The 15,758-nt window shown below is 36.5% G+C and overlaps 1 protein-coding gene across 1 annotated transcript in view; it reads right to left on the reverse strand.

The window, feature by feature from the left end:
* The window catches only part of GALNTL6 (polypeptide N-acetylgalactosaminyltransferase like 6), a 1,098,474-nt gene that overhangs the window by 632,919 nt on the left and 449,797 nt on the right, over nt 1-15,758 (reverse strand). The window lies entirely within an intron of this gene.

Consider the following 15,758-nt stretch of genomic DNA (forward strand, 5'->3'; position numbering starts at 1 on the left):
CACGACGACCCAAAACCTATGGGATGCAGCAAAAGTAGTTCTATAAGGGAAATTTATAGCAAGACAATCCTACCTCAAGAAACAAGAAACTCCTCAAATAAACAACATATCCTTATACCTAAAGCAATTATAGAAAGAAGAACAAAAAAACCCCAAAGTTAGCAGAAGGAAAGAAATCATAAAATCAGATCAGAAATAAATGAAAAAGAAATGAAGGAAATATAGCAAAGATCAATAAAACTTAAAGCTGGTTCTTTGAGAAAGTAAACAAAATTGATAAACCATTCAACAGACTCATCAAGAAAAAAAGGGAGAAGACTCAAATCAACAGAATTAGGAATGAAAAAAGAGAAGTAACAACTGATACTGCAGAAATACAAAGAATCATGAGCGGTTACTACAAGCAACTATATGCCAATAAAATGGACAACCTGGAAGAAATGGAAAAATTCTTTGAAAAGCACAACCTTCTGAAACTGAACCAGGAAGAAATAGAAAATATGAACAGACCAATCACAAGCACTGAAATTGAGACTAAGATTTAAAATCTTCCAACAAACAAAAGCCCAGGACCAGATGGCTTCACAGGCGAATTCTATCAAACATTTAGAGAACAGTTAACACCCATCCTTCTCAAACTCTGCCAAAATATAGCAGAGGGAGGAACACTCCCAAACTCATTCTACTAGACTACCATCACCCTGACACCAAAATCAGACAAAGATGTCACAAAGAAAGAAAACTACAGGCCAATATCATTGATGAACATAGATGCAAAGATCCTCAACAAAATACTAGGAAACAGAATCCAGCAGCACATTAAAAGGATCATACACCATGATCAAGTGGGCTTTATCCCAGGAATGCAAGGATTCTTCAATATACACAAGTCAATCAATGCAAAACACCATATTAACAAACTGAAGGACAAAAACCATATGATCATCTCAATAGATGCAGAAAAAGCTTTCAACAAAATCCAACACTCATTTATGATAAAAACCCTCCAGAAAGTGGGCATAGAGGGAACTTACCTCAACATAAAAAAGGCCATATATGACAAAACCACAGCCAACATCGTTCTTAGTGGTTAAAAACTGAAACCATTCCCTCTAAGATCAGGAACAACACAAGGTTGTCCACTTTCACCAGTAGTATTCAAAACAGCTTTGGAAGTTTTGGCCACAGCAATCAGAGAAGAAAAAGAAAAGGAATCCAAATTGCAAAAGAAGAAGAAAAGCTGTCACTGTTTGCAGATGACATGGTACCACAGAGAGAGAATCCTAAAGATGGTACCAGAAAACTATTAGAGCTAATCAATGAATTTGGTAAAGTAGCAGGATACAAAATTAATGCACAGAATCTCTTGTATTCCTATACACTAATGATAAAAAATCTGACAGAGAAATTAAGGAAACACTCCCATTTACCACTGCAACAAAAAGAATAAAATACCTAGAAATAAACCTACCTAAGGAGACAAAAGACCTGTAATGCAGAAAACTATAAGACAATGATGAAAGAAATTAAAGATGATACAAACAGACGGAGAGATATACCATGTTCTTGGATTGGAAGAATCAACATTGTGAAAATGACTCTACAACCCAAAGCAATCTACAGATTCAATGCAAACCCTATGAAACTACCAATAGCATTTTTCACAGAACTACAGCAAAAAACTTCACAATTTGTATGGAAACACAAAAGACATCGAATAGCCAAAGCAATCTTGAGAGAGAAAAACGGAGCTGGAGGAATCAGGCTCCCGGACTTCAGACTATACTACAAAGCTATAGTAATCAAGACAGTATGGTACTAGCACAAAAACAGAAATACAGATCAATGGAACAGGATAGAAAGCCCAGAGATAAACCCACAAACATATGGTCACCTTATTTTTGATAAAAGACGCAGGAATATACAATGGAGAAAAGACAGCCTCTTCAATAAGTGGTGCTGGGAAAACTGGACAGCTACGTGTATAAGAATGAAATTAGAAAACTCTCTAACACTATACACAAAAATAAACTCAAAATGGATTAAAGACTTAAATGTAAGGCCAGACACTACCAAACTCTTAGAGGAAAACATAGGCAGAACACTCTATGACATACATCACAGCAAGATCCTTTTTGACCCACCTCCTATACAAATGGAAATAAAAAGAAACATTAACAAATGGGACCTAATGAAACTTAAAAGCTTTTGCACAGCAAAGGAAACCATAAACAAGACAAAAAGACAACCTCAGAACAGGAGAATATATTTGCAAATGAAACAACTGACACAGGATTAATCTCCAAAAGTTACAAGCAGCTCATGCAGCTCAATATCAAAAAAACAAACAACCCAATCCAAAAATGGGCAGAAGACCTAAATAGACATTTCTCTAAAGAAGATATACAGACTGCCAACAAACACATGAAAGTATGCTCAACATCACTAATCATTAGAGAAGTGCAAATCAAAACTACAGTGAGGTATCCTCACACCGGTCAGAACGGCCATCATCAAAAAATCTACAAAGAAGAGAACAAACGTATGGACACCAAGGTGGGGAAAGCAGCAGAGGGTTGTGGTGATGCTGTGATGAATTGGGAGATTGGGATTGACATATATACACTAATATGTATAAAATGGGTAACTAATAAGAATCTACTGTGTAAAAAAATAAAATTTAAAAAATAATTTAAAAAAAAGAAAAAATTCTATGGTGAACTTTAGGTTGAATGAGTTGTTCTTTTATCCATAAACTGAATTAACCAGAGCCTCATCCAAAGCTTAAAGTACCTGTAAACAAAATCGCTCTGTAGAAAAAAGTGAGAAAAGCAAAAAAAAAAAAAACTGCAAACAATAAATGCTAGAGAGGCTGTGGAGAAAAGGGAACCCTCTTGCACTGTTGGTGGGAATGTAAATTGATACAGCCACTCTGGAGAACAGTATGGAGGTTCCTTAAAAACTAAAACTAGAACTACCATACAACCCAGCAGTCCCACTACTGGGCATATACCCTGACAAAACCATAATTCAAAGAGTCATGTGCCACAATGTTCACTGCAGCACTCTTTACAATAGCCAGGACGTGGAAGCAACCTAAGTGTCCATCACAGATGAATGGATAAAGAAGATGTGGCACAGATATACAATGGAATATTACTCAGCCATAAAAAGAAACAAAACTGAATTATTTGTAGTGAGGTGGATGTATGTAGAGTCTGTCATACAGAGTGAAGTAAGGCAGAAAGAGAAAAACAAATACCGTATGCTAACACATATATATGGAATCTAAAAAAAAAAAAAGCCTTGAAGAACATAGGGGCAGGACAGGAATAAAGATGCAGAGGTAGAAAATGGACTTGAGGATATGGAGAGGGGGAAGGGTAAACTGGGACGAAGTGAGAGAGTGGCATGGACATATATACACTACCAAAAGTAAAATAGATAGCTAGTGGGAAGCAGCCGCAGAGCACAGGGAGATCAGCTCGGTGCTTTGTGACCACCTAGAGGGGTGGGATAGGGAGGGTGGGAGGGAGGGAGACGCAAGAGGGAGGAGATATGGGGATATATGTATATGTATAGCTGATTCACTTTGTTATACAGCAGAAACCAACACACCATTGTAAAGCAATTACACTCCAATAAAGATGTTAATAAAAAAAAAAGAATGCCCCTAGAACAATTATCAAGCAATGAAGTTGGGGAAAAGGCAGTCCTATGGTGAGACATATCTGAGGTGTTTTCTATAACATCTCCCAGGGTTTTCCAGTGAGATGGAGCCTCAGTTGCCCACAAGGATAAGCATCAGGCCAGGCACCTTTTAGTGGCTGCTTTCCCTTCCCTGTCTTACTTCTTCACCCTACTTCCTCAGGTTCACTCTGTGATTACCTCTTTAAAACTACTGCAGACAAATCTGTCTCAGAGTCTGCTTTAAGGGAACCCAATCTTAGACACAGGGATATAAATTATACTACACTTGGCAAGAACTGTCTTGAATACAGAGTGATGGTCAAAATTCCCTAAGAAACACAATTATTTCTGTAGTGTTATGAAACTTGTAGTTTGTTACAGCTGGAGATATTTTTAAGTAATATAAAAAATCTGTCACAGGTACATTTTACTCTTTCTTTGAACTTTTTAATTATCACTGATACTCTGTTCAGAGTCTACTCTATGCCTATGAAATACAGCTATCAGGACTATTTTTATATGTACCATGTGTACACATAAAATCATGTAAACAAATTACATTAAAAATAGCCTTAATCTAATTATTAGACTATTAGTAGTAAAGTTACCTTCTTTACCTAGATGTCTGTAATTAATTTTTTCAATTAGACCACACTGAAAAGTCATATTTTGTGCTTATAATTATTCCTGAAATATTGAAAAATCACACTTTATCCATTAGACTATCGAGGTTTAAATGATGGCTTTGCCACTTACTACCTGTGTGACAACAGGCAAATTATTTAACTACTATAAGGCTAGTTTTCTTATGTGGAGCAATTAAGAAGCAAAAAGTTATACCTTCTTCATAATGTGTAATAAGAATTAAATTAGATAATCCATACAAAGCGCTCAGTACAGTATTACATCTGATAATAGTGACAGTTTGATAAATACTATCATTATTACTGTTGCTGTTATTGTTGTTACTTTAACAGTTACTGTTTTACCTGTCAAGTCCTCTGTGGAAGGAGCTAGGGAACTAGCAGAGATGGGAACTGCATGAGAGAAAGTGAGAGACACTTCTGATACATAAATGAATAAATTACAGTTTCTTCCCTTAAGGATTTACAGACCAGTGGACAAATATATAAAATAATTAGACTCAAATGAGACAAGTGACATAATAGATGGCACACAGGCAATGAAAAGCCCAAAGGAAGTATGGTTAACTTTGTCTGAAAGAATTAGGGAAGTCATTATAGATGAGTCTGTATGTTGAGAACAGATCATGTACGATCTTGAAGTGATTCTAAGAAATCTGGACATTAGCCTGCAGTCAACATGAAGTATTTCACATATTGTTAATGATGAGGAAGACAGGATCACATTACATATTCCTCTGGCATCCGGGCAAATGATGCACTGAAGACAGTAGAAACGAAAGGAGAAAAGATTAGAGACTGTAATACTCTGGGCAAAAATAATGAGGGTGCTGATCTAATTTTTACTGTAAGGAAAATCAGCCTGTTTGTGATGGTGCCTGAACTGATTAAATTATACTTAGTTATTCTAGCACTTAAGCTGCTCCAAAGGAAATTGAATTCACTCTCAAAGTCAGCCATTGGATTGCCCAAGTTGTGGTCCAGATGACTGCTTCTCATTATTACTAGAAATATTGAAGAGTATCCAGGGTTTTATTAAGAATCTGCAACCTGTGTATTTTAGATTTAATCTCAAGTCAGGCTGAGAATTGGAAATTTGCGAAATGGGAAGGCAATGTGGCACTGTGGAACTGTGTTGAAGAAATAAGTAAAATGAAGTCAGACAATTTGTATGCTTATGGTTACAAATTTATAGGCAGCAAATTTATAAAAAGAAAATAGGGACAATTTAAAACATTTGCTGCATTAAATTTATAGGAATATGGGTGAAGATGCCTGTATTATTGCATTTCATATTGCTGTATTATTTTCCAATAAGCCTTCACATAAAATAAACTTGGAGTTTAGGAATGGCTCAGAGACGAGGAAATGCCTTTGTTAAGTAACAATTTATCTAAATGAATGGAAAAAACATTCTTAAATGCACCAGAGAGATGAAAGAAGTAGTTTAAATTCTTAAAAAGCTACTTGTGAGAAATGACAAATCATGAAGGCATTTTAAAAGCTGACAAAAAACCAAATCAGTCTGTAAACATTCTGCTAAACCATTCACAGTAATGAAAATAAAATTCAATAGAAAATTTCTCATAGGCTTCTAAGTTTCCCCAAAATAGAACACACACATTTTCTGATATTCTCTACTGGCATTTAATAAACTGAGAGATTTAAAAATAGATTTAGTTTAACAGCATTGTTTATTTTAAACATACTTAACTGTCATTCCTTTCAGAGTTACGTTAATTTATCTTCAAAATTTCATTGGTTTCACAAAAAATAAGTGGTTCTTTTGACTATAGGAATAAGACAATTTTTTAAAAAAATAGAGATATATGAAATAAGTACTAGACTTGTTTGTGATTTTTTTGTGTGTCTAAAAGAGATATTTTATTGTTCATGCAAGAATGTCAACCTTTATACTGTTAGCGTTTAGTTTAGGTAAACTTGCATTTAAGGTTCTTAAGACCTTCATAAACATTCTTTCTCACTGCCTAAGCTGAGTATTTAGGTTTGGACACAGTGTCAAAACTCACATTTTAAAAATTCAAATTTTCAGACTGCAAGATTTCACTAGAATGTTTGAATGAAAGTATTTGCATATTTTAATCCTTAGATCATTCTGTTCGCTTATCTGAAGGATGAATTTATTCTTTGTTTTACTGGATTTTTCTATCTATTTATATTAAACAGATCAGTCAGGGTGTAATGTTATGGTCATAAATAACCCTAAATCCCAATGACTCAAAAAAGTGAATATTCTCTTTCTTGCATCTTCTGCTTATTCATCACTAGTCTGCGAGAGGGTCTCTGCCTGTTGCCACTGAGAACAGCCAACATTTGCACCACTGTCAGTCACTGTGCCAGAGGTCAGTGAGAACAGTGATGGGTCTCAAGCTGGTAATTAAATGGTCTGTCTCTAAAACGACATACTTCTCTCTGCTTACAAATAGCTGGTCAGAACTATTCACCTGGCATGAGGGCCCAGGAAGTGCAATCCTACATAGTGCAGAATTATAGCCAGAAATAGTGGGCAAACAACACAAATGAACATGACCATCTTAGTCTTCTGCCTTCTTTCAAATAAAAAAGGAAATAGGAAAAAGGAAACTGCCTGTTATACTATATTATATGGAAAGATTAAAGAGATTGTTTCTTCACAAAGAAAAAAAAACAAGAAAAACCTGATCATATATATTCGAGGTGTCCCATCTACAGAAGCATAGTTAGCTGTAGGCACATTTTTAGAGCTGCAACCACACTTATGGTATCATCAAGTTTAGTCCCTCATTTTAATTGAAAATTGAGACATTTAGAGTTTTAGAGAGTTAAACAAAAATTATTTTAACAATCAATTTGGTAAAACAGTGTAGTGGGTGAAGAGGTTATACAGTGATGGGGCACTATTCCTGACTCAAAGAGTTTACAATTTTTTGAAAGGTATTTATAACTCACACAGCTGGGTAACAGAGCAATGAACTAGAATCCGACATTCTTCAGTTTTGACTACCTAATCTTTTGGAAATGCCATTCTATCATTGGCCTTTTAAGACATCTTTATATTAATGCAATCAATTAAATTATATAAATGTTGTAATATTTTAAAGTGAGGTAGGCAATTACTTTATTAGACCAAACATTTCTGTGAAATGTATTATCTATTCTCCATTAATACTTTCGGAAACAAAAGTTTGAATACACGCTCTAAGAGGGCCTGGACCACTGAACCAATGGGCCATCTGGATCACTAGATTACACTATATAGTGCGCATAATGTTTGCGCACTATATCTAATATTCATTATGCGCACTATATCTAATATTCCTTTATTAATTGGCTTCCCTGGTGGCGCAGTGGTTGAGAGTCCGCCTGCCAATGCGGGGGACGCAGGTTCGTGCCCTGGTCTGGGAGGATCTCATATGCCGCGGAGCGGCTGGGCCCGTGAGCCATGGCCGCTGAGCCTGCGCGTCCGGAGCCTGTGCTCCGCAACGGGAGAGGCCACAACAGTGAGAGGCCCGCGTACCGCAAAAAAAAAAAAAAATTAGAATTCCTATCGCAATATTAATCTCACAGAACAAAATACATCAATACGTCAAATTTCCATTTTCTTTAAGGAATTAAAATTGTTAATCTATTTGTGTTTCTCAAACTTACGCTTTTGGTTTTATTTATTTGATCCTTATCATGTAAGTTTCTCAAACGTGCACTTTTGGTTTTATTTATTTGATCCTTATCATGGTTACAAAGGATATACTCTGAAATTTAACAGACATGATTCTGACTAGAGATTATTTTTGTTTTGTTTGTTTTTCTGGATTTATTCAATACCTAACACTTACTTAATATTTATCACATGATGAACATTATATCATGGGTTGAAGATCACAGAAAATCAAAGTCTTATTGTTAGGAAGCCACTGTTCCAGTGGAAGGCACCAGCCAAAATTTCCAATTCATAACATAGTAGAATAAATCTAAATATTGTGTATGTGCAATGTCCTATGAGAACAGCTAAAATCATCTGGCAGGCTGCTATTAAAGTAAATGAGATTAATTTTGCAAAAGAGAGCATTTTAAAATAAACTGTAGTAATTGCAAACAGTGTAAAAGTATAGATAACTTTGGAATCTAGTTGCTAATCAGGAAATTAGAACACTCCCTTCAATAGCTCAGCTGGTAGAGGAAGAGGACTGTAGTACTTCCCAGTATAGTCATCCTTAGGTCACTGGTTCAATTCCAGCTAGAAGGAGGAGTTGATGTTTTACTAACACAACATTGTACATCAACTATACTAGAATAAAAATTAAAAACAAAACTTTATATATGCGGGAAAAAAGCAATGAGAGTACTTCAAGAATCTGTGACTTTAGAATTTCACAATGAAATTTCTATATGAGTGTCTTAGTTTGTAAGTAGATAACACAAACAACTAGGCATGGAATATCTACATAGACTCTGTTGTATCTATATTTTTTCTTTTATTGATCTAAATATAATTATCAAACAGTAGACCAATACAAAAATAATCGTCATAATAAATGGCTTTTGGCCTTTGACTTTCATCATTTTAATAATTCTGATGTTAACATAGGACTATGGTGTAAGACACCATCTTTTTTCAGTTATGGTAAAATTCCCATATCTAAACACTAAAACTATGATTATTCAAATGTTAAAAAATAATAATCTGATAAGATTGACTCCATGATCAATTCTGGTCTTCTAGTTTGATGTCAAACTTCCAAAAACTAGTTGCTTTTCTGTGAGCTCAATAATTTTTACTTTTCCAGTGGAACTTTAAAATTTGGATGGCTTTGCAGTCACACTGATTGGAGATGCTGACTTTGCCACCAAGGTCACACACAACAGAAATAACTGCCTGAGTTTAAAGCACACTGCTCTTTCCCAGTGATGCCATGAAAGTGTACAGTGATGACTGCCTAGTGAAAACCTAGCAGTTTAACACATCTCTAATTACGATTTTTCTCTATCACTGATGTTGCAACACAGTCTCATAGTAAGCTACTGTTCTTTTGAATAGATGCATTCAATTTGGCGCTTTATAAACTTGGGGTAATAAAATTACATAAAATTAAAAATACATGTAATAGGGCTTCCCTGGTGGCGCAGTGGTTGAGAGTCCGCCTGCAGATGCAAGGGACGTGGGTTTGTGCCCCGGTCTGGGAAGATCCCACGTGCCGCAGAGCAGCTGGGCCAGTGAGCCATGGCCGCTGAGCCTGCACATCCGGAGCCTGTGCCCCGCAACGGGAGAGGCCACAACAGTGAGAGGCCCGCGTACCGCAAAAAAAAAAAAAAAATGCATGTAATAATACAAATATAGATATATAGATATATATACATATATTCAGGACTGAAATAGATGTCCCATTAATGACAATAATGATCAATCATTAACTGATACTTGATTTTCCAGTTTCTTTGTGTAATTTAAAAAGCAATTCCAGTTTTTGGATCTTAATGAGCTAGGACACTGCAACTCATTATAATTTCAACCTTTGTATTTTTATCCCGATTTGAAGCAGGATAACACAGTAATAAGCGACTAGGTTTCGGAGTTTGAGAGCCCTGGTTTGGAGTCAAATTTAAATCAATTACCAGCAATGGTGACATTGGAAAAGTTATACAACATACTTAGGGTATTTTTAGACGGTTTTGTGTGTGTGCGCAACTTCCCCCCGCTCCTCTTTCACACCCCCACGCCCTTGCGTTCGTCCTCATTCTACCTTTCAACGAATCTGCTTTAGGATCTGTCATTCACTCCAAAGATGAGATGTCTGACAACTCTTGAACTGTTGTCTGTCCTTGGAGGATTTTCATTTCAACAGGGATACATCTTTAGTTATAGTGGTAAAAACTCTTCCATGTCTCTCAGGCTTTAGCCAATGGAAGAGATACTTGTGTACATTTCTGTTGTTATTCTATCACGGCTTTTCTTTAATGGCCCTTAGAAACAGGCTAATGTACTAATGGCTACACTAGGTTGCATAAGCCGGGTTTCAAAAAATACTATTCAAATAATTATTCAGTTCTTCAAAACAACTGCAGTTTTGAAAGGTTACTTCCTATCTCTTGTTCCTGGTCATTCCTCCCTCAATCTGCTGCTTACGAGTTAACTGTTTTGTCTTTATTCAGTCATACTGAGACATACACTATGCTAGAGCAGCATTTGATTCAAAGGACACATTTCCAGCCTCTTCCAGGGCAGTATTCCCACCTGACTGGAGTGCACAAGTCCTTTAGCTTAATTTGCTTCAGAATTGACTTGTGAACTTGTTGAAGAAAGATACTTCACCACCTTCACAAGTAAATCATAATGAAAACATGAAAGGAAGGCAGTGCCTCCCCAGCTTTTGAATAGCCTTTGAACTTGAGAAATTTTAAGAAAATCCTTGCACATTTTTGGATGGCTAACCTCAAACATTTCTGTGGATGAGTTCTTACATTCAATAGCCCAGAGTCAGAGCAGTTAAATCACACTTTCTATTTCACACACAATTAAAATAAATACCAAACTATCACATTCACTACATTATACTAAAATACATTGGACACACATAATTATTTTTCCTAATAAACTCAAATCTGACTCCCAAAATTTAATTGTTTTTACAATTTATGTGTTTGAATTGTAGTTCACTTGATCTCTTTATATTTTATCTCCTCATGATATGAATGCAAAAGAAGGAAGGAAATCAGAAGGAGAATCATCAGAAGAAAAAGAAATCACTGAATAGATCATGGTGCAGCTGATTTGGTAAAACTGGCACCAATCTTATTTATCTTAATACTCTGTGAGAGACATAAAGAAAGTTAGCAGCCTGACTTAGTAAAGTGGGTAAGTAGAAATTCAAAATGACAACCGCCTGGTTCAGTGTCACGGTCCAAGTCAGGAAAGTTAACTTTTTAATAATTATTATTCAACATAATTTCCAGAAGGCATGATTAGACTTACAGTCTAACTGAAAAAGAAAAATTACTCCAAATCTGTGTATATCGAGAATTTACCTTTCTCCTTGTAATACAAAGTAGATACTGTGCCCTATTCATCCAGGGAGGAGGTCCTTTCCATCCACAGATGGTCCCATGTGGAGGGGCAGCTGTTATGCTAACACCCCACCCTCTCTCCATCCATCCTCCCAGACATCCCTTCCAGGAGAAGAAAACACACATGACTGCTGAGTTTGAGTTACAGAGTGTATCATGCTTGGCTCAGCTTCTGCTTCAGTTTTGTGCACGGGAACCCACTTGCGTGCAGAGACCAGAGATCTCCCTCTGCCCTCCATGCCCGAAGTTCTACATTTGTCCTTTGGCTGTCAGCAATGTCTGTGCCTGGAAGGCTGAATGCGCCTCCTTCTGCAGTTTGATATTAGAAATCACGCTTGGCCCAGGTCTAAACCACGCCCACCAACAGACTCTGATCAATGATAAAGGTAGGGGCTTCCCTGGTGGCGCAGTAGTTAGGAATCCACCAGCCAATGCAGGGGACATGGGTTCGAGCCCTGGTCCGGGAAGATCCCACATGCTGCGGAGCACCAAAGCTCGTGCGCCACAACTAATGAGTCCACACATCACAACTACTGAGCCTGCGCTCTAGAGTCCACGAGCCACAACTACTGAGCCCATGTACCACAACTACTGAAGCCTGCACTCCTAGAGCCTGTGCTCTGCAACAAGATAAGCCACCGCGATGAGAAGCCCGCGCACCGCAAGGAAGAGTAGCCCCTGCTCGCCACAACTAGAGAAAGCCCGCATGCAGCAACAAAGACCGAATGCAGCCATAAATAAATAAATCAATAAATAAATCAATAAATAAATCAATAAGTTCATAATAATAAAGGTAATACTTTACTTTCAAACCATTTCTGAGACAATCTCTCCATTGGTTTTGAAATTGCGCAGAGAGCAGGGTTGTGACAGATTAATCTGATATATCTGCAACACTGCTGAAAGCAATCACATAATGCTATCATGACAAGAGGTTGTCAAAATTCTCCTAATGTTTTCAAGAGATGAGATCTCTCAGAATTTTCTCTTAAAATTCAATATCTTGTTTGTTGTCAAGGCATGAAGCTAAAACTTCCTTATCTTGGAATATAAGTTAAATGAAAAGAAAAAGTCACAATTCAGAGTACAACTACTTTAACTCAAAAATATCCCAGTTACTCAGCTACCTTAAAAGTGCATCGTAATTAATGTGGATACATATGAACAGGTATCTGGATTCTTTTATAAGAGCAAAAAATGAACCTTACATCAATGATGCATTTACCTGAATTCTCTGCAAAGCTGATCTCAACTCTCCTATTGTTCATGACTCTTATGTGTCCTAATCTCACATACTTCCTGTTTTCATAAGTGTCATTTCTTCTTACACACATTAATTCTAGCATGGTTTAGGAGTACTTGTGGTAACTGCTGATACATGTATTCATATCCAGGGAGTAATACTTGCTCAACTATTCTTTAGTTTTACCTTGTTAACAATATATTCATGCATAAGTTTATCAGAATTTATTTTCTATGCAGGTCACCCTTCCATGGTTTTCTTTCCCCTTATTTTATATGTATTTGGTACTCTAAACACACGTTTTAGAGTCAAATAAGATGTTCTAGAGCATAAAAAGGTGTGACATCCCAATGGGTGACTGAATACAAAGAAAATGCACAATCAAAATACAGGTGAGGAAAAACTAACCAGGCCAGCTAGATATCCAGTGACTGGACATTTGTCATGCAGAAGCTCTCAGAGTAAAATTCTTATCGACATTGCACTAGATAAAACGGAAAAAATAAGATGTTCTAAGGACAGGTTGAACTCAGGTGCTCTGAGACTGAGCCCAGGTACTATGGATATAGACATAATTAGGGAGTCACTGAAGAAAACAGTGAGTATTTAAACTATCAACATGTAGATACTTCTCCAAAAAAGTACAAAAGTCAACCAAAAGTGTCAGGCTATGACTATGGAAGACGAGGTAGAAAATTTGACAAGACCAAAGCATAGATGGCCTGAAAAACTAAAATGTAATTTACAAGATAAGGGGATGCTAAAAATAATTGGAAAAAAAACACAAGAAATTCAAAATGTAAGTTAAAAGACAGAAATTTATTATTAGGATATAAGTAAAAATGATCTCGTTCTGTATAGATTGAAATGACTGCACACATGCCAACTGACTTTCCTTTATCTATGCTTCCTACTTAATGGGAATCTATTACTGATTCAATGAAATAACAAAGCCAAAAGAAAGCTGTTCATTTCTATGCCAGTGAAAAAGTAAGCAGTGAGACCAATAAAAGTGCTCTCTGGATTGGGATTTCTGAAGTAATTCATGTTCTAAATATTCCTCACAGTGGACGAGACTGTGCACTAAGCATGTCAAAGCACCTAGAACCATGAACATTTCTGAGAATATGAAGAGGTAGAGAGCCTGGGCATATACACAGAGGGTCATCTATCATGTAGAACAGCGCAGTAAGAACCACGATGATGTGTTTTGGAATAACGATCAATTTCAGGAAAATTGCAAGATGGTATTCCCGGATATTTTCCAGTGCAAAATCCTAAAGCATGGAAAAAGAACGTTCTCTCTCCTGGCACTCTGAGCTGGTAGTTGGAATTGGCTGACTGCAAACGCAAAGTTTCTTAGAACGTTTGATTATAAAAGTCACACACATTTTGCGTTCTCTTCCATAGATTCCGTCAATATAAACGAGCCATGGTCAATCACCTGCAGCCTCCTTAAACTGGTAACACTGGAACCTGGGTCCAGCTGCTTTTACAATTTGAAGGACAGAGTTACATACTCCTGTAATTATCTGTGCCTGCATTTTGGGAAGCATAACTGAGGTCAGAAGCATAGGACTTTCAACAGCGGGGTCCCTGTAAGACTTCCTTTGGCTTCCGGTTTCCTGCAGGTGGCACGCTGACAAAATCAGAGGCATCATCTCATCTCGCTTCCTGCATTACTGAGAGTCAGAAACTGGACTAACCAAGTAAACGACCATTCCTGGCATCTCACACTTAACATGCCGCTGGCATACTTCTCCAATCTTCTGTTAAGACTGTTTGTTTGTTTGAGTTCTCTTCTTGGTATCATTTTACTAGCCTCTGTCCTATTACATACACAGCCTCAGGAAGTAAGTAAGAATATGGTCACACACCATGTTTTAGCCATATTTTTCTTCCCTAACATTTAGAAAAATACCCTCCAATACTATAAATTTAGTAGCTATACTATAGTATACTATAAATTTAGCTATACTATAGTATACTATAAATTTAGTAGCTCTGATAAAATTTTCAAAATGTTTTTCTTTCCATTTTTCCATCTTCTTCTCCATTATTGCCTAAGAATATCTTTTCTCAAAAGGTGGGAGTGGCATTAAAAATATACTGTCTGAGGAGAATGGTAACGTCAGCCTTCTTTTGACTTCATGATTTTCTGCACTGTTTTCATCTGCAAATATTTCCACTTGAATACACATGAAAAGATTAGCAATGGCAGGGTGGGGTGGATGGAAATTTTGTTCTGAGCATATTTATTATGCCAACAATGCAATTTAATGCATCTTTGACGGTGTGCAATTAGGTATTAAAATTTCTCATAACTAGAAACGTTCTCGGTCAGTGGGAATTTCCGTAGATAATTTCACTTAACATGGGAATAATTTTGCTAGATAGAAGGCCTAGACCAATATATAAAGCATTCAGCTTAGGGGAAAACGGATTTTTTCTTCACATTAATTCTTCACTTAACACTATTGGGAAATGCAAATTCACATAAAACCTAAGGAGCAAACCAGTAATTTTTTTATATTTTAAAAACAAATTTATAAAGACACAATATGGCAACTAAAAAATAGTACTCCAAACCACAATGTACTGATTTGTTTTTCCCTAACGGGTTAATTATTTTTGCACAAGGAGATTTACGTAATGTACATTACTGGTTTAATTTAGATTTCTAGTCCTGGTTTCATTTATGCCCTTTATTTTCTCCAATTTTCTTTCTCTCACACCAATGATTCTAAAGGAAGATGAACTGCAGAAGTCAATATACTCTATTAGCTGGATAGATTTCTCAAATATGCATGACAACGCCACAACTTCAAATTCTGCCCACATTCTATGTTCTTGGCATACTTTTGGCATAGCATATGCTAATAAGAAAACCATAACAGACAAGAAAAAAAAGTACACTAAGCAATGTCAGGATTAGACAGGGGTGGACAGAGAGAAGAAGGCTTTCAGCCAACTGTCGGTAATATTCTTCTTGTTTCCATCCAGACTATAATATTTAGCTACAATTCAGTAAAAACTGAGCCCACTGTCAATTGACAAGCCACAAGCAATTCCTAAGTGATGGGAAATTGAGCAACCAAGCATTACCCTTAGATTATGGATGC

Source organism: Mesoplodon densirostris, chromosome 6 (genome assembly GCF_025265405.1).
Source record: "Mesoplodon densirostris isolate mMesDen1 chromosome 6, mMesDen1 primary haplotype, whole genome shotgun sequence".
Classification (NCBI taxonomy): Eukaryota; Metazoa; Chordata; class Mammalia; order Artiodactyla; family Ziphiidae; genus Mesoplodon; species Mesoplodon densirostris.